The sequence below is a fragment of the Rhinopithecus bieti genome, unplaced genomic scaffold (genome assembly GCF_001698545.2).
Source record: "Rhinopithecus bieti isolate Rb0 unplaced genomic scaffold, ASM169854v2 scaffold_15146, whole genome shotgun sequence".
NCBI classification, from domain to species: domain Eukaryota; kingdom Metazoa; phylum Chordata; class Mammalia; order Primates; family Cercopithecidae; genus Rhinopithecus; species Rhinopithecus bieti.
This window is the reverse complement of record NW_016808195.1, coordinates 892,019-904,865: the sequence shown is the minus strand read 5'-3', so window position 1 is coordinate 904,865 and position 12,847 is coordinate 892,019.

Here is a 12,847-nt window from a genome sequence, read left to right as displayed (position 1 = left end):
GTACAGTGGTGCAATCATGGCTCATTGCAGCTTCGACCGCCTGGGCTCAAGCAATCCTCCCACCTCAGTCTCCTGAGTAGCTGGGACTACAGGCACCTGCCACCACGCCTGGCTATTTTTTTTTTTTTTTTTTTTTTTGAGACGGAGTTTTGCTTTGTCACTCAGGCTGGAGGGCAGTGGAGCGATCTTGGCTTACTGAAACCTCTGCCTCCCGGGTTCAAGCAACTCTCCTGCGTCAGCCTCCGGAGTAGCTGGGATTATAGGCGCCTGCCACCACACCCAGCTAAATTTTGTATTTTTAGTAGAGATGGGGGTTTCATCATGTTGGCCAGGCTGGTCTTGAACTGCTGACTTCAGGTGATCCACCCACCTCAGCCTCCCAAAGTGCTGAGATTACAGTTGTGAGCCAACATGCCCGGCAACGCCTGACTAATTTTTAAATTTTCTTGTAGAGACAGAGACTCACTATGTTGCCCAGGCTGGTCTCAAACTCCTGGGCTTAAGTGATCCTCCTGCCTGGCCTCCCAAAGTGTTAGGATTATAGGCATGAGTCACCATGCCCAGCCTCATAATACTCTTGAGGGCAGTAATTATTAACCCACATAGCAGATTGAAAAATTGAGATCCAGAGAGAGCCCCACAAAGGATAAATGATGAAGCCAGGATGTATTTTCAAGGTTACCCCCAAAACCCATTATTTTCCAGGGTTCTTGCATCTCTCTAAGGGCTAGTGCTCAAGCCACATTGCCTGGACACTCTTATCAGCTCTGCCTGGTCAGGCATGAGCTCTGTTCTCCTGCAGGTAAATCAGACTTGGCTGCTAAGTGGGTATGGCTGCTTCACAGACCGTTCATTAAATCATTCATTTATCAGCCACCCTAATATGAACTAATAGAGTGTTTAAATTTTAGAGTTGGACTGCCTGGGATTTACTGGGTTTGTTGTTGTTGTTGTTGTTGTTTTTCTGAGACTGAGTCTTGCTTTGTCACCCAGGCTGGAGTGCAGTGGCACCATCTCGGCTTATTGCAACCTCCATCTCCTGGGCCCAAGCAATTCTCCTGCCTCAGCCTCCCGAGTAGCTGGGATTACAGGTGCATGCCACCACGCCCACCTAATTTTTGTATTTTTAGTAGAGACAGGGTTTCCCCACGTTGGCCAGGCTAATCTCAAGTTTGTGACTTCAGGTGATCCTCTTGCCTCAGCCTCTCAAAGTGCTGGGATTACAGGCATGAGCCACTGCGCCCAGCCTGTATTTACCAGTTTCGTGATATTGAGCCTTTTAAGCACAAAAAAGTCAGTATCATTAAAATGGCATACTGCTTAAAGCAATCTACAGATTCAAGGCAATTCCTATCAAATTACCAATGTCATTTTTCACAGAGTTAGAAAAAACATATGAATTTAAAATTCATATGGAACCAAAAAAGAGCCTGAATAGCCAAAGCAATCCTAAGCAAAAAGAACAAAGTCAGAGACATTGTATTATCTGACTTCAAGCTATACTACAAAGCTATAGTAACCACAACAGCATGGCAGTGGTACAAAAATAAGCACATAGATCAATGGAACAGAATAGAGAATCCAGAAATAAAGTCACACACCTACAACCAACTGATCTTTGACAAAGCTGACACTAATAAACAATGGGCAAATAACCCCCTATTCAATAAATGGTGCTGCGAAAACTGGCTAGCCATGCAGAAGAATGAAACTGGACCCCTACTTATTACCATACACAAAAATTAACACAAGATGGATTAGAGAGTTAAATATAAGACCTCAAACTATAAAAACCTCCTAGACACTAGGCGTGGTGGCAGGCGCCTGTAATCCCAGCTACTGGGGAGGCTGAGGCAGGAGAATCGCTTGAACCTGGGAGGTGGAGGTTGCAGTGAGCTGAGATAGTGCCAGTGCACTACAGCTTGGTGACGAAAGGAGACTCCGTCAGAAAGAGAGAGAGAAAGAGAGAGAAAGGAAGGAAGGAAATTAAAAAGTGGGCAAAGGACATGAACAGACACTTCTCAAAAGATGATTTACAAGTAACCAACAAACAACCATGAAAAAATGCTCAATATCACTAATCATGACAGAAATGCAAATTAAAACCACAATGAGATATCATCTCACACCAGCCAGAATGGCTACTATTTAAAAGTCAAAAAATAGGCTGGGCGCAGTGGCTCACGCCTATAATCCCAGCACTTTGGGAGGCCGAGGCGGGCGGATCGCCTGAGGTCAGGAATTCGAAACCAGCCTGGCTAAAAGTGGTGAAACCCCGTCTCTACTAAAAATACAAAAATTAGCTGGGTGTGGTGGTGCGCACACCTGTAATTCCAGCTATGTGGGAGGCTGAGCTAGGAGAATCGCTTTAACCTGAGAGGTGGAGGTTGCAGTGAGCAGAGATCATGCCACTGCCCTCCAGCCTGGGCAACAAGAGTGAAACTCCGTCTCAAAAAACAAAAGTCAAAAAATAGCAGATGGCGAGGATGCAAAGAAAAGGGAACAGTTTTACAGTGTTGATGGGAATGTAGATCAGTGTAACCTCTACGAGAAACCGTATGGATATTTCTTAAAGAACTAAAACAGGCCAGGCACGGTGGCTCATGCCAGTAATCCCAACACTTTGGGAAGCTGAGGCAGGTGGATCACCTGTGGTCAGGAGTTTGAGACCAGCCTGACCAACATAGTGAAACCCTGTCTCTACTAAACACAAAAAATTAGCCAGGCATGGTGGCGCATGCCTGTAATCCCCATGCCTGTAATCCCAGCTACTTGGAAGGCTGAGGCAGGAGAATTGGTTGAATCCGGGAGGCGGAGATTGCAGTGAGCTGAGACTGTGCGAATGCATTCCAGCCTGGGAAACTAGAGCAAAATTTTGTCTGAAAAAAAAAAAAGGACCACACACACAAAAAAACTACCATTCTCCCACCAATCCCATTACTGGATATCTACCCAAAGGAAAAGAAATCATCTTATCAAAAAGGCACCTATACTTGTACGTTTATTGTAGCACTCTTTTCAGTAGCGAACTCATGGAATCAACCTGTTTGTCAATGATAGATTGAATTTTTAAAATATGATACATACACACCATGGAATACTACACATCCATAAAAGAAAAAAATGAAATCATATCCTTTGCAGCAGCATGGATACAACTGAAGCCTGTTACCCTAAGCAAATTAATTCAGGAACAGAAAACCAAATAGGTAACAAAAAGTTAAACAAAAGATACACGGTGACGTACAGGTAGAAACAACAGACACTGAGGACTCCAAAAGAGCGGAGGGAGGAAAGCAAGGGATGAAAAACTTCCTACCAGGGATGATGTTCACTCTTTGGGTAGTGGGTTCATTAGAAGCTCAAACCCCAGATTTATAAAATATACCCATGTAAGAAACCTGCACATATACCCTCTGAATCTATAATTTTTAAAAAAGTTTATCATTTGAAGAATAATTTTTTTTGTTTGTTTGAGATGGAGTTTTGCTCTTGTCACCCAAGCTGGAGTGCAATGGTGAGATATCAGCTCACTACAACCTCTGCCTCCTGGGTTCAAGTGATTCTCCTGCTTCAGCCTCCTGAGTAGCTGGGATTACAGGCAGGCACCACCATGCTTGGCTAATTTTGAATTTTCAGTAGAGATGGGGTTGCTCCATGTTGGCCAGGCTGGTCTCGAACTCCTAATCTCAGGTGATCCGCCCGCCTCAGCCTCCCAAATACTGGGATTATAGGCGTGAGCCACCACGCCCGGCCTGAAGAATAAAATTTTAAAAGATGAAAAAAAAAAAAATTAAGTGACCACTTTGTCTTTCTATGCCTTGGGTTCTTCACCTGTGAAATGAGGTTTGGACTGTTGGAACAATTAAGTGAGATGATACATATGAACTGCTCAGTACGGTCACTGGTGCATAGAAGAAGGTACTCAAAGATTCGGTATTCCTGACTGAGTGCCTTCTATATGGTACGCATGGGGCTTGCGTTTAGAGATGAGCAAAACAAGATGTGCTCCTTGTTCTCTGGTCTAGTGAAGAAGGAAACAAGAAGTAAATAAAAATAAACACAAATAAAGCTATGTGGGAGTACATGCTTCCTATGGCTAGGTAAGGAAATTGTGATCTGAAAGTCGCTAAGGAGGTGAGGAGAGGGCACAATGTTCCAGGCGGAGTGAAAGGCATGTTCCTTGGCTCTGAAGATATTAGATCATCTGGGCTTTTGAGACCCTTCCTGTTAGAATCTCTGAGCCTAGGCCAGGCATGGTGGCTCACGCCTGTAATCCCAGCACTTTGGGAGGTGGAGGCAGGTGGATCACCTGAGGTCAGGAGTTTGAGACCAGCCTGGCTAACATGGTGAGACCCCGCCCCCAACATCTCTACTAAAAATACAATAATTAGCCAAGTGTGGTGGTGGGCACCTGTAATCCCAGCTACTTGGGAGGCTGAGGCCAGAGAATCACTTGAACCCGGGAGGCAGAGGTTGCAGTGAGCTGCGATTTCACCATTGCACTCCAGCCTGGGTGACAAGAGTGAAACTCTATCTCAAAAAAAAAAAAAAAAAAAAAAGGAATCTCTAAGCCTACATGCTGTTTTCCACTATTCCAAGGACAAAGTTTACATCTTGAAAGCTGATCACTGAACCAAAGCCTTCACAAAAGCCGTCAGTGGTTTTACCAAACAGACATTCTTCTGTAACAGCGACTAACGTGATCAATACTGGGTCCAGGCAGGTGAGCAGTTAAAAGGGTGAGTTTTGGATTAAGGCCTAACTGGGGCTAGGTCTTCAATTTTTGGTGGGCTTCAGGTCACCTGTGGAGACTTTTCAATACATCCCAGGGCCACATCCCTGGGAAATCTCAAGTTGGTGACTTTAAGTAGGGCCTGGTAATCTTCATTTTTCTCATGCTTAGCCAGGGATGAAAATGATAGCATTGTCATTTTGAACTCTGACTCTACCTCCCTCCATCTGGATGACCTTGAGCAAGTTATTTAACCTCTTTGAGATTCAATTTCTTTTTTTTTGAAACGGAGTCTTACTCTGTTACCGGGGCTGGAGTGCAGTGGTGCGATCTTGGCTCACTGCAACCTCCACCTCCCGGGTTCAAGCGATTCTCCTGCCTCAGCCTCCCCAGTATCTGAGATGAGAGGTGCCTGCCACTATACCCAGCTAATTTTTTGCATTTTTAGTAGAGACAGGGTTTCACCATGTTGGCCAGGCTGGTCTCTATCTCTTGACCTCGTGATTCACCTGCCTCGGCCTCCCAAAGTGCTGGGATTACAGGCGTGAGCCACTGCGCCCGGCCTAAGACTCAATTTTTAATGTATAGAATGAAAATACTAATATCTACCCATAGGGCTGTCATAAAGATGGAATGATATTAATATATAAGAAATGCTTATTGATGTATCCTTGGCATGTACTAAACATCCCAAACATGGCAGTCATTTTTGTTAGCTTTTTTGTATAACAATAGAATATTCTTTTGGTAAGATCGGCAATGGGAATGATTTATTATAGAAAACATTCTTATATCCCGCAGATTACCAAATGTTTCTTATATCCCATGCCAGGTAGACTGGAGACATTTTCAAATCAAATTCTCTTCTCAGGAAGTTTCCTTTGAACTACTGAGATGGAGTTTCACTGTTATTGCCCAGGCTGGAATACAATGGTGTGATCTTGGCTAACTGTAACCTCCGCTTCTCAGGTTCAAGCGATTCTCCTGCCTCAGCCTCCCCAAGTAGCTGGGATTACAGGTGCCCGCCCCCACGCCTGGCTAATTGTTTGTGTTCTTAGTAGAGATGAGATATCACCATGTTGACCAGGCTGGTCTCGAACTCCTGACCTCAGGTGATCCATCCACCTCGGCCTCCCAAAGTGCTGGGATTACAGGCATGAGCCACTGCGCCTGGCCTATTTTTGTCATTTATAATCTCTACAGTTTCCTGGGGGAGAGCATGGTTTTCCTTTTGTTTCAGTTGGAATTTGGCTCCATCACTTACTAGTTATGACATGACCTTGAAGAAACTAGATCACAGTTCTAAGCTATGGAGTCTGACAAATCAGTTTTGGAGCCGTGGCTCAGTCATTACTGGCTGTGTTACCTTGGGCAAGTCACTTCTCTCTTTTTTTTTTTTGAGCGGATCTCTCTCTGTCCCCAACTGGAGTGCAGTGGCTGGATCTCAGCTACTGCAAGCTCGCGCCTTTAGGTTCACCTGCATTCTCCTGCTCAGCTCCCCGAGTTAGCTGGACTATAGGCGGCCGCCACCTCGCACCGGTCTAGTTTTTTGTATTTTTTAGTAAGAGACGGGTTCACCGGTTAGGGCCAGGATGGTCTCACTCTCTGACCTTTTGTGATCCGCCCATGTCTCGGGCTCCCAAAGTGCTGGGATTACAGGCTTGAGCCCACGCGCCGGCCGTACTTCTCTTTCTTTCTTTCTTTTTTTTTTTTTGTTACGGAGTCACTCTGTCGCCCGAGCTGGAGTGCAATGGCGCGATCTTGGCTCACTGCAACCTCTGCCTACCAGGTTCAAGTGACTCTCCTGCCTCAGCCTCCTGAGTAGCTGGGATTACAGGCATCTGCCACTACGCCCAGCTAATTTTTGTATTTTTAGTAGAGATGGGGTTTCACCATGTAGGCCAGGCCGGTCTCTAACTCCTGACCTCAAGTGATCCACCCACCTCAGCCTCCCAAAGTGCTGGGATTACAGGTGTGAGCCACTGTGCCCAGCCCATGCTTGACTTCTAACGCTGAAGGTGAAACATGCTCAGTACTAACCTTCTCCACCTCCAAATTCAAATCCTGAAGTTGCAGATTTGGAAGATGGGGAATTAGGGAAGCTATGATCATGCTGCTGCATTCCAGCCTGGGCAACAGAATGAGACACTGTCTCAAAAAAAGAAGACTGGCATGATCTCCCTGAGGGCTGAGCTTCTGAAAGTGAGCCAGGAGGTGGACAAGTCAGAAATCAATTGTGGTTGTGTGTAATGGCTCACACCTGTGATCCCAACACTTTGGGAGACTGAGGCAGGAGGATTGCTTGAACCCAAGAATTTGAGAGCAGCCTGAGCAACATAGTGAGACCCCATCTCTTTGTTTGCTTGTTTTTGGGACAGTCGCACTCTGTCGCCCAGGGTGGAGTGCAGTGGCGCAATCTCGGCTCACTGCAACCTCTGCCTCCCAGGTTCAAGGGATTCTCCTGCCTCAGCCTCCTGAGTAGCTAAGACTATAGGCATGCGCCACCACACCTGGCTAATTTTTTGTATTTTTAGTAGAGACAGGATTTCACCATGTTGGTCAGGCTGGTCTCCAAGTCCTGACCTCAAATGATCCACCCACCTCGGCCTCCCAAAGTGCTGGGATTATAGGTGTGAGCCACCACGCCCAGCTGTAACACCCCATTTCTACAGAAAAAAATTTAAAAATTAGCCTGGGCAACAAAGCAAGACTTTGTTTCTAAATAAATGAATACATACATTTTAACTCAGACATGGTAAGCTCAGTCCTAAATCCTCTGTCCTGTGGGAAAGAGGAGGAAGTGGAGTGGTAACTTCTTAGCCTACCATGGTCTCCCAGGGCCTTGAGCACTGTCTGGAAGATGCAGATGAAGCGTTGGAGTGGCCCTAGTATATATAGCCTTGGCCTCCACTGGATATGGGGCACTGGAGTTTTCTCTATGTGCTGGGTTCAAGCACCAGAGCTTCCTGACATTTCCCATCAGAAGGGAAAATGAGAAAGGTGGGTAGATGGAAATCTCTCTTCCATATTCATGCAGAATGAACGCAGATGTGTTGATTTCCTTTTAAGTACTTGTGTCACTTCAACTGTAATTACCTTTTCCCAAATTCAAGAACAGAGTGGGGTGAGGAGAGTGAGGAAAGGGTATGAATCTATAATAAGATTCTAGAAGAATTAAAATCTCATCAAATTTTACCCAAATGCACACTGCAATCACTCTTTGGGGCAATTACGGGGAGGAAGAATTTATAGAGAATAGGCCTTAGAGTTTATCAGATGTGGGTACTAATCCCACAGCTCCCCCTTATTAGCCAAGTGGCTCTCAGAGCCTCAGTTTCCTCATCTGTTAAATGGAGATAATAATAGCACTGGCCTCATGAGTTATATAGAACTGAATAGGACAAAGCATAAATTAGCCTAGTACCTGCAGGGTAGTAAGTTCTTAAGAAGTGTCGCCAGGCGTTGTGGCTCAGGACTGTAATCCCAGCACTTTGGGAGGCCGAGGCAGGTGGATCACGAGGTCAGGAGATCAAGACCACACTGGCTAACACAGTGAAACCCTGTCTCTACTAAAAATACAAAAAATTAGCCGGGCGTGGGGCAGGCGCCTATAGTCCCAGCTACACAGGAGGCTGAGGCAGGAGAATTGCTTGAACACGGGAGGCGGAGGTTGCAGTGAGCCGAGATCGCACCATTGCACTCCAGCCTGGGGGGGCAACAGAGTGAGACTCCATCTCAAAAAGAAATGTCAACTGCTCTTATCTGGGCAAAGCACTGTTTTGCATAGTTGACCTTTTAAATTTTATCGGTATTAAAAGTGATTTTTTGGCCCAGCGGGTTGGTTCATGCCTGTAATCCCAGCACTTTGGGAGGTAGAGGTGGGTGAATCAACTGAGGTCAGGAGTTCAAGACCAGCCTGGCCAGCATGGTGAAACCTTGTCTCTACTAAAATACAAAAATTAGCCAGAGGCGGTGGTGCGCGCTTGTAATCTCAGCTACTCGGGAGGCTGAAGAAGAAGAATTGCTTGAACCTGGAAGGCGGAGGTTGCAGTGAGCTAAGATCATGCCACTGCACTCTAGCCTGGGCAACAGAGCAAGACTCCCTCTCAGAAAAAAAAAAAAAAGAAAAAAACTAATATTTTAATAAAATAATAATAGTACATAATAATAGGGGGTTTTTAGTGACCTTACCTGGCACAATGAAGAGTTGGCATCCCCAAGCTTGTCTTTCAGGAACAAAATGTAGATAAACAATACCTTCCAGACAAAAGTGTTGTAAGAATTAAAGGAGAGAGTCTGGGCATGGTAGTTTATGCCTGTAATCCCAGCACTTTGGGAGGCCGAGGTGGGTGGAACATTTGAGATCAGGAGTTCAAAACCAGCCTGGTCAACATGGTGAAACCCTGTCTCTACGAAAAATACAAAAATTAGTCTGGTGTGGTGGCGGGTGTCTGTAATCCCAGCTACTTGGGAGGCTGAGGAAGGAGAATTGCTTGAACCCGGGAGGTGAAGGTTGCAGTGAGCCGAGATAACTGCACTCCAGCCTGGGTGACAGAGTGAGACTCCATCTCAAAAAAAAAAAAAAAAAAAAGAACTAAAGGAGAGAAATATGCAGAGGTGCCCAACACAGGCTGGCTAAGCTTGAATCAGATTGTTCTTTTCTTTCTTTTTTTTTTTTTTTTGAGATAGAGTCTAGCTCTATCGCCCAGGTTGGATGCAGTGGTGCGAGCTTGGCTCAGTGGAATCTCTGTCTCCCAGGTTCAAGCGACTGTCCTGCCTCAGCCTCCCAAATAGCTGGGATTATAGGCGCCCACCACCACACCTGGCTAATTTTTGTATTTTTAGTAGAGACAGGGTTTCTCCATGTTGGCCAGGCTGGTCTCCAACTCTTAACCTCAGGTGATCCACCCACCTTGGCCTCCCAAAGTGCTGGGATTATAGGCATGAGCTGCCACGCCCGGCCTAGAATCAGATTTTTCTACACCAGCTCTGCCCTGTAGCAAAATAACATAAGCCATACATGTAACTAAAAATGTTCTGGTAGCCATATTAAAAGCATAAAAAGAAATCGGTAAAAGTAATTTTAATAATGTTTTTAATTTAATTTCATTTATTTAGCTATTTTTTGACAGGAAGTCTCACTCTTGTTGCCCAGTCTGGAGTGCAATGGTGCGATCTTGGCTCGCCGCAAAGTCCACCTCCGGGGTTCAAGCGATTTTCCTGTCTGAGCCTCCTGAGTATCTGGGATTACAGGCATGTGCCACCACGCCTGGCTAATTTTGTATTTTTAGTAGAGACGCGTATCTCTCCATGTTGGTCAGGCTGGCCTTGAGCTCCTGACCTCAGGTGATCTGCCCGCCTCTGCTTCCCAAAGTGCTAGGATTATAGGGGAGAGCCACTGTTCCCAGACTATTTACTTATTTATTTTGAGACAGAGTCTTGCGCTGTTGCCAGGCTGTAGCTCTGTGGCACGATCTAGGCTCACTGTAACCTCCAACTCCCTGGTTCAAGCGATTCTCCTCCCGAGTAGCTGGGATTACAGCCATGCACCAACACACCCAGCTAATTCTTTTTTTTGTATTTTTATTAGAGACGGGGTTTCACCATGTTGGCCAGGATGGTCTTGAACTCCTGACCTCAGGTGATCCACCCGCCTTGGCCTCGCAAAGTGCTGGGGTTACAGGCATGAGCAACCGAGCCCGGCCAATAATGTATTTTATTTAAAATACAATATGTAATGAATATTTCAATATGTAATGAATATTTAAAAAAATCAATGCTTTGTTTTGTTCTGTTTTATTTTTGAGACAGGGTCTTACTCTGTTGTTCAGGCTGGAGTGCAGTGTCACAAACACTGCTCACTGCAGCCTTGACCTCCTGGGCTCAAACCACCCTCCCCTCTCAGCCCTGCAAGTAGCCAGGACTTACAGGTGGATGCTACCATGCCCGGCTAATTTTCTTTGTATTTTTTGTAAAGATGGAGTTTCACCATGTTTCCCAGGCTGGACTTGAACTCCTGAGCTCAAGCGATCCACCCACCTTGGCCTTCCATAGTGTTGGGATTACAAGCGTGAGCCACCAGGCCAGGCCAATGAGATATTTTGAAATATTTTTAAGATCTGGTGTGTGCTTTATACTTACAGAACATCTCATTTTGGACAGGAATATTTCATGTGTTCGATACCCACACAGAGCTGGTGGACACTGTATTGGGCAGCGTAGCTCTGGAAGGTATTGACAGCTAAGCTATAGAGAGACACTGACTCAACTATTTCCTTTCTTTTCCTGTTTTGAGTCTCTAATTAAACTCAAAAATCGCCAGGAGCAGTTGCTCACACCTGTAATCCTAGCACTTTGGGAGGCCGAGGAAGGTGGATTACCTGAGGGGAGGAATTCAAGACCAGCCTGGCCAACATGGCAAAACCCCTCTCTACTAAAATACAAAATTTAGCCAGGTGCAGTGGCGTGCACCTGTAATCCCAGCTACTCTGGAGACTGAGGCAGGAGAATGGAGAGAATTGCTTGAATCTGGGAGGCAGAGGTTGTGGTGAGCCGAGATCACACCACTGCTCTCCAGCCTTGGCTACAGAGCGAGACTTTGTCTCAAACAACAAAAAGAAACCCAAAAATCAAGCTATGAAAATAATCTTTCCAATTCACTTTACTCACCCTGGAATGTCCTTTTTTCCAAGTACTTGGTTCCTAGGCTGACAAAAAGGAAGCCCTTGGACTCTGGGTGAGTCTGGCAGTGGGATGCAGACTTTCTCTTTTTGTCTCTGACTTTTAAATATTGAAATAATAGAATCTACTTATGAAGTGCCAGGCACAGTGCTAAGTGATTTACACACACTATTTAATCTTTACAATGATCCTATGAAGTAGGCTCTATTGTTATGTTGTCAGCCGGAGCAAACAGGCTCAGAGAAGTCAAGTTCCAAAGTCACACAGCAAGGAAATGGTAGGACTTGATCTCCCTGAGTCAGAAGGCAGTGCCTTTATTAATGAGTTCTTAGGCAATTCTTTATCATTAGTAAATTGCAGAGTTAGGATTCACATGATTCACATTCACCTCTTTTTTTTTTTTTTTTTTTTTTTTTGAGATGGAGTCTCCTTCTGTCCTCTGGGCTGGAGTGAGGATTCAAATTCACTTTGGACTCCAAGTTGAGCTATTTAAACACACGTTGAAGTCCCAGGTTTCTCACTTTAAAAAGGAACAATAATAGTCACCTTGCAGGGTGATTTTGAGGATTAAATGAGCTAATTTACTTGCAAATCTGTACCGGAACTAGAAGTCTTTTGACTGGCTAAGGGAGTTCTAGTTCAGGCCTTTCACTAAAGGTTTATGAGCTGATTACCATCAATTCCCATCACCTTTAGTGACACTCATGGAAACTGTGAGCCCCGTGCTTAGCCCAAGAGTTCAAGAAATTAGAAAACCTGGACCAGGACAATGGCCCTGCACGGCCCTGAGTGACGGAATGCAGTGAGCCCTAGGCCAGGAGACGGGGGTGCCTGTTTTAGTCCTTGCTGTCCCTTGGAAGGGCTAAGAAACCTTGGGCAAGTCCCTTCTCTGTAAGCTGAGGGAAGAGGACCAGATACAATATGAATTCCTCCCGGTTCTGACACTTGAGCTGTGCCCAGCGTCGGTCCGCCCCACCCTCCCTGACACACAGCGTTTAAAGGCCCGGGCGCCTCCGCCTTGTGACTCCAATGCACGTGGTACTCGGTCCCCCAGTGGGCGGAAAACTCAGGGGTGGCCTTATTGTGAATGAATATCGAGCAATAACCGCAGGGTTGAGGCTTCAGACAGAAGTCACTATGGTGACCAAAGCCGAACGAAAGAGTGCAGGCTCCAAGAGCCCTCCAAGGTCTCCTGCCTTTCATTCCAGAGCTCTGCCGGGCTCCCTGCACCGCGAGCTCCGCTAAGTGCCTCAAGGTCACGGGAACAAAGAAAGGACAACTAAATTGGCTTCATCTGTTCCCTTCCTAGTCCGCATCCACAGAGCTGGATGGAGTGGGCTGGGTCTGGGCTGAATTCGAATTTGAATACAGGAGCCAGCTCATACGGAAGGTGGTTGCCTCTCAAGGTTCCCAGGCCAGGGGTGGGTGGGC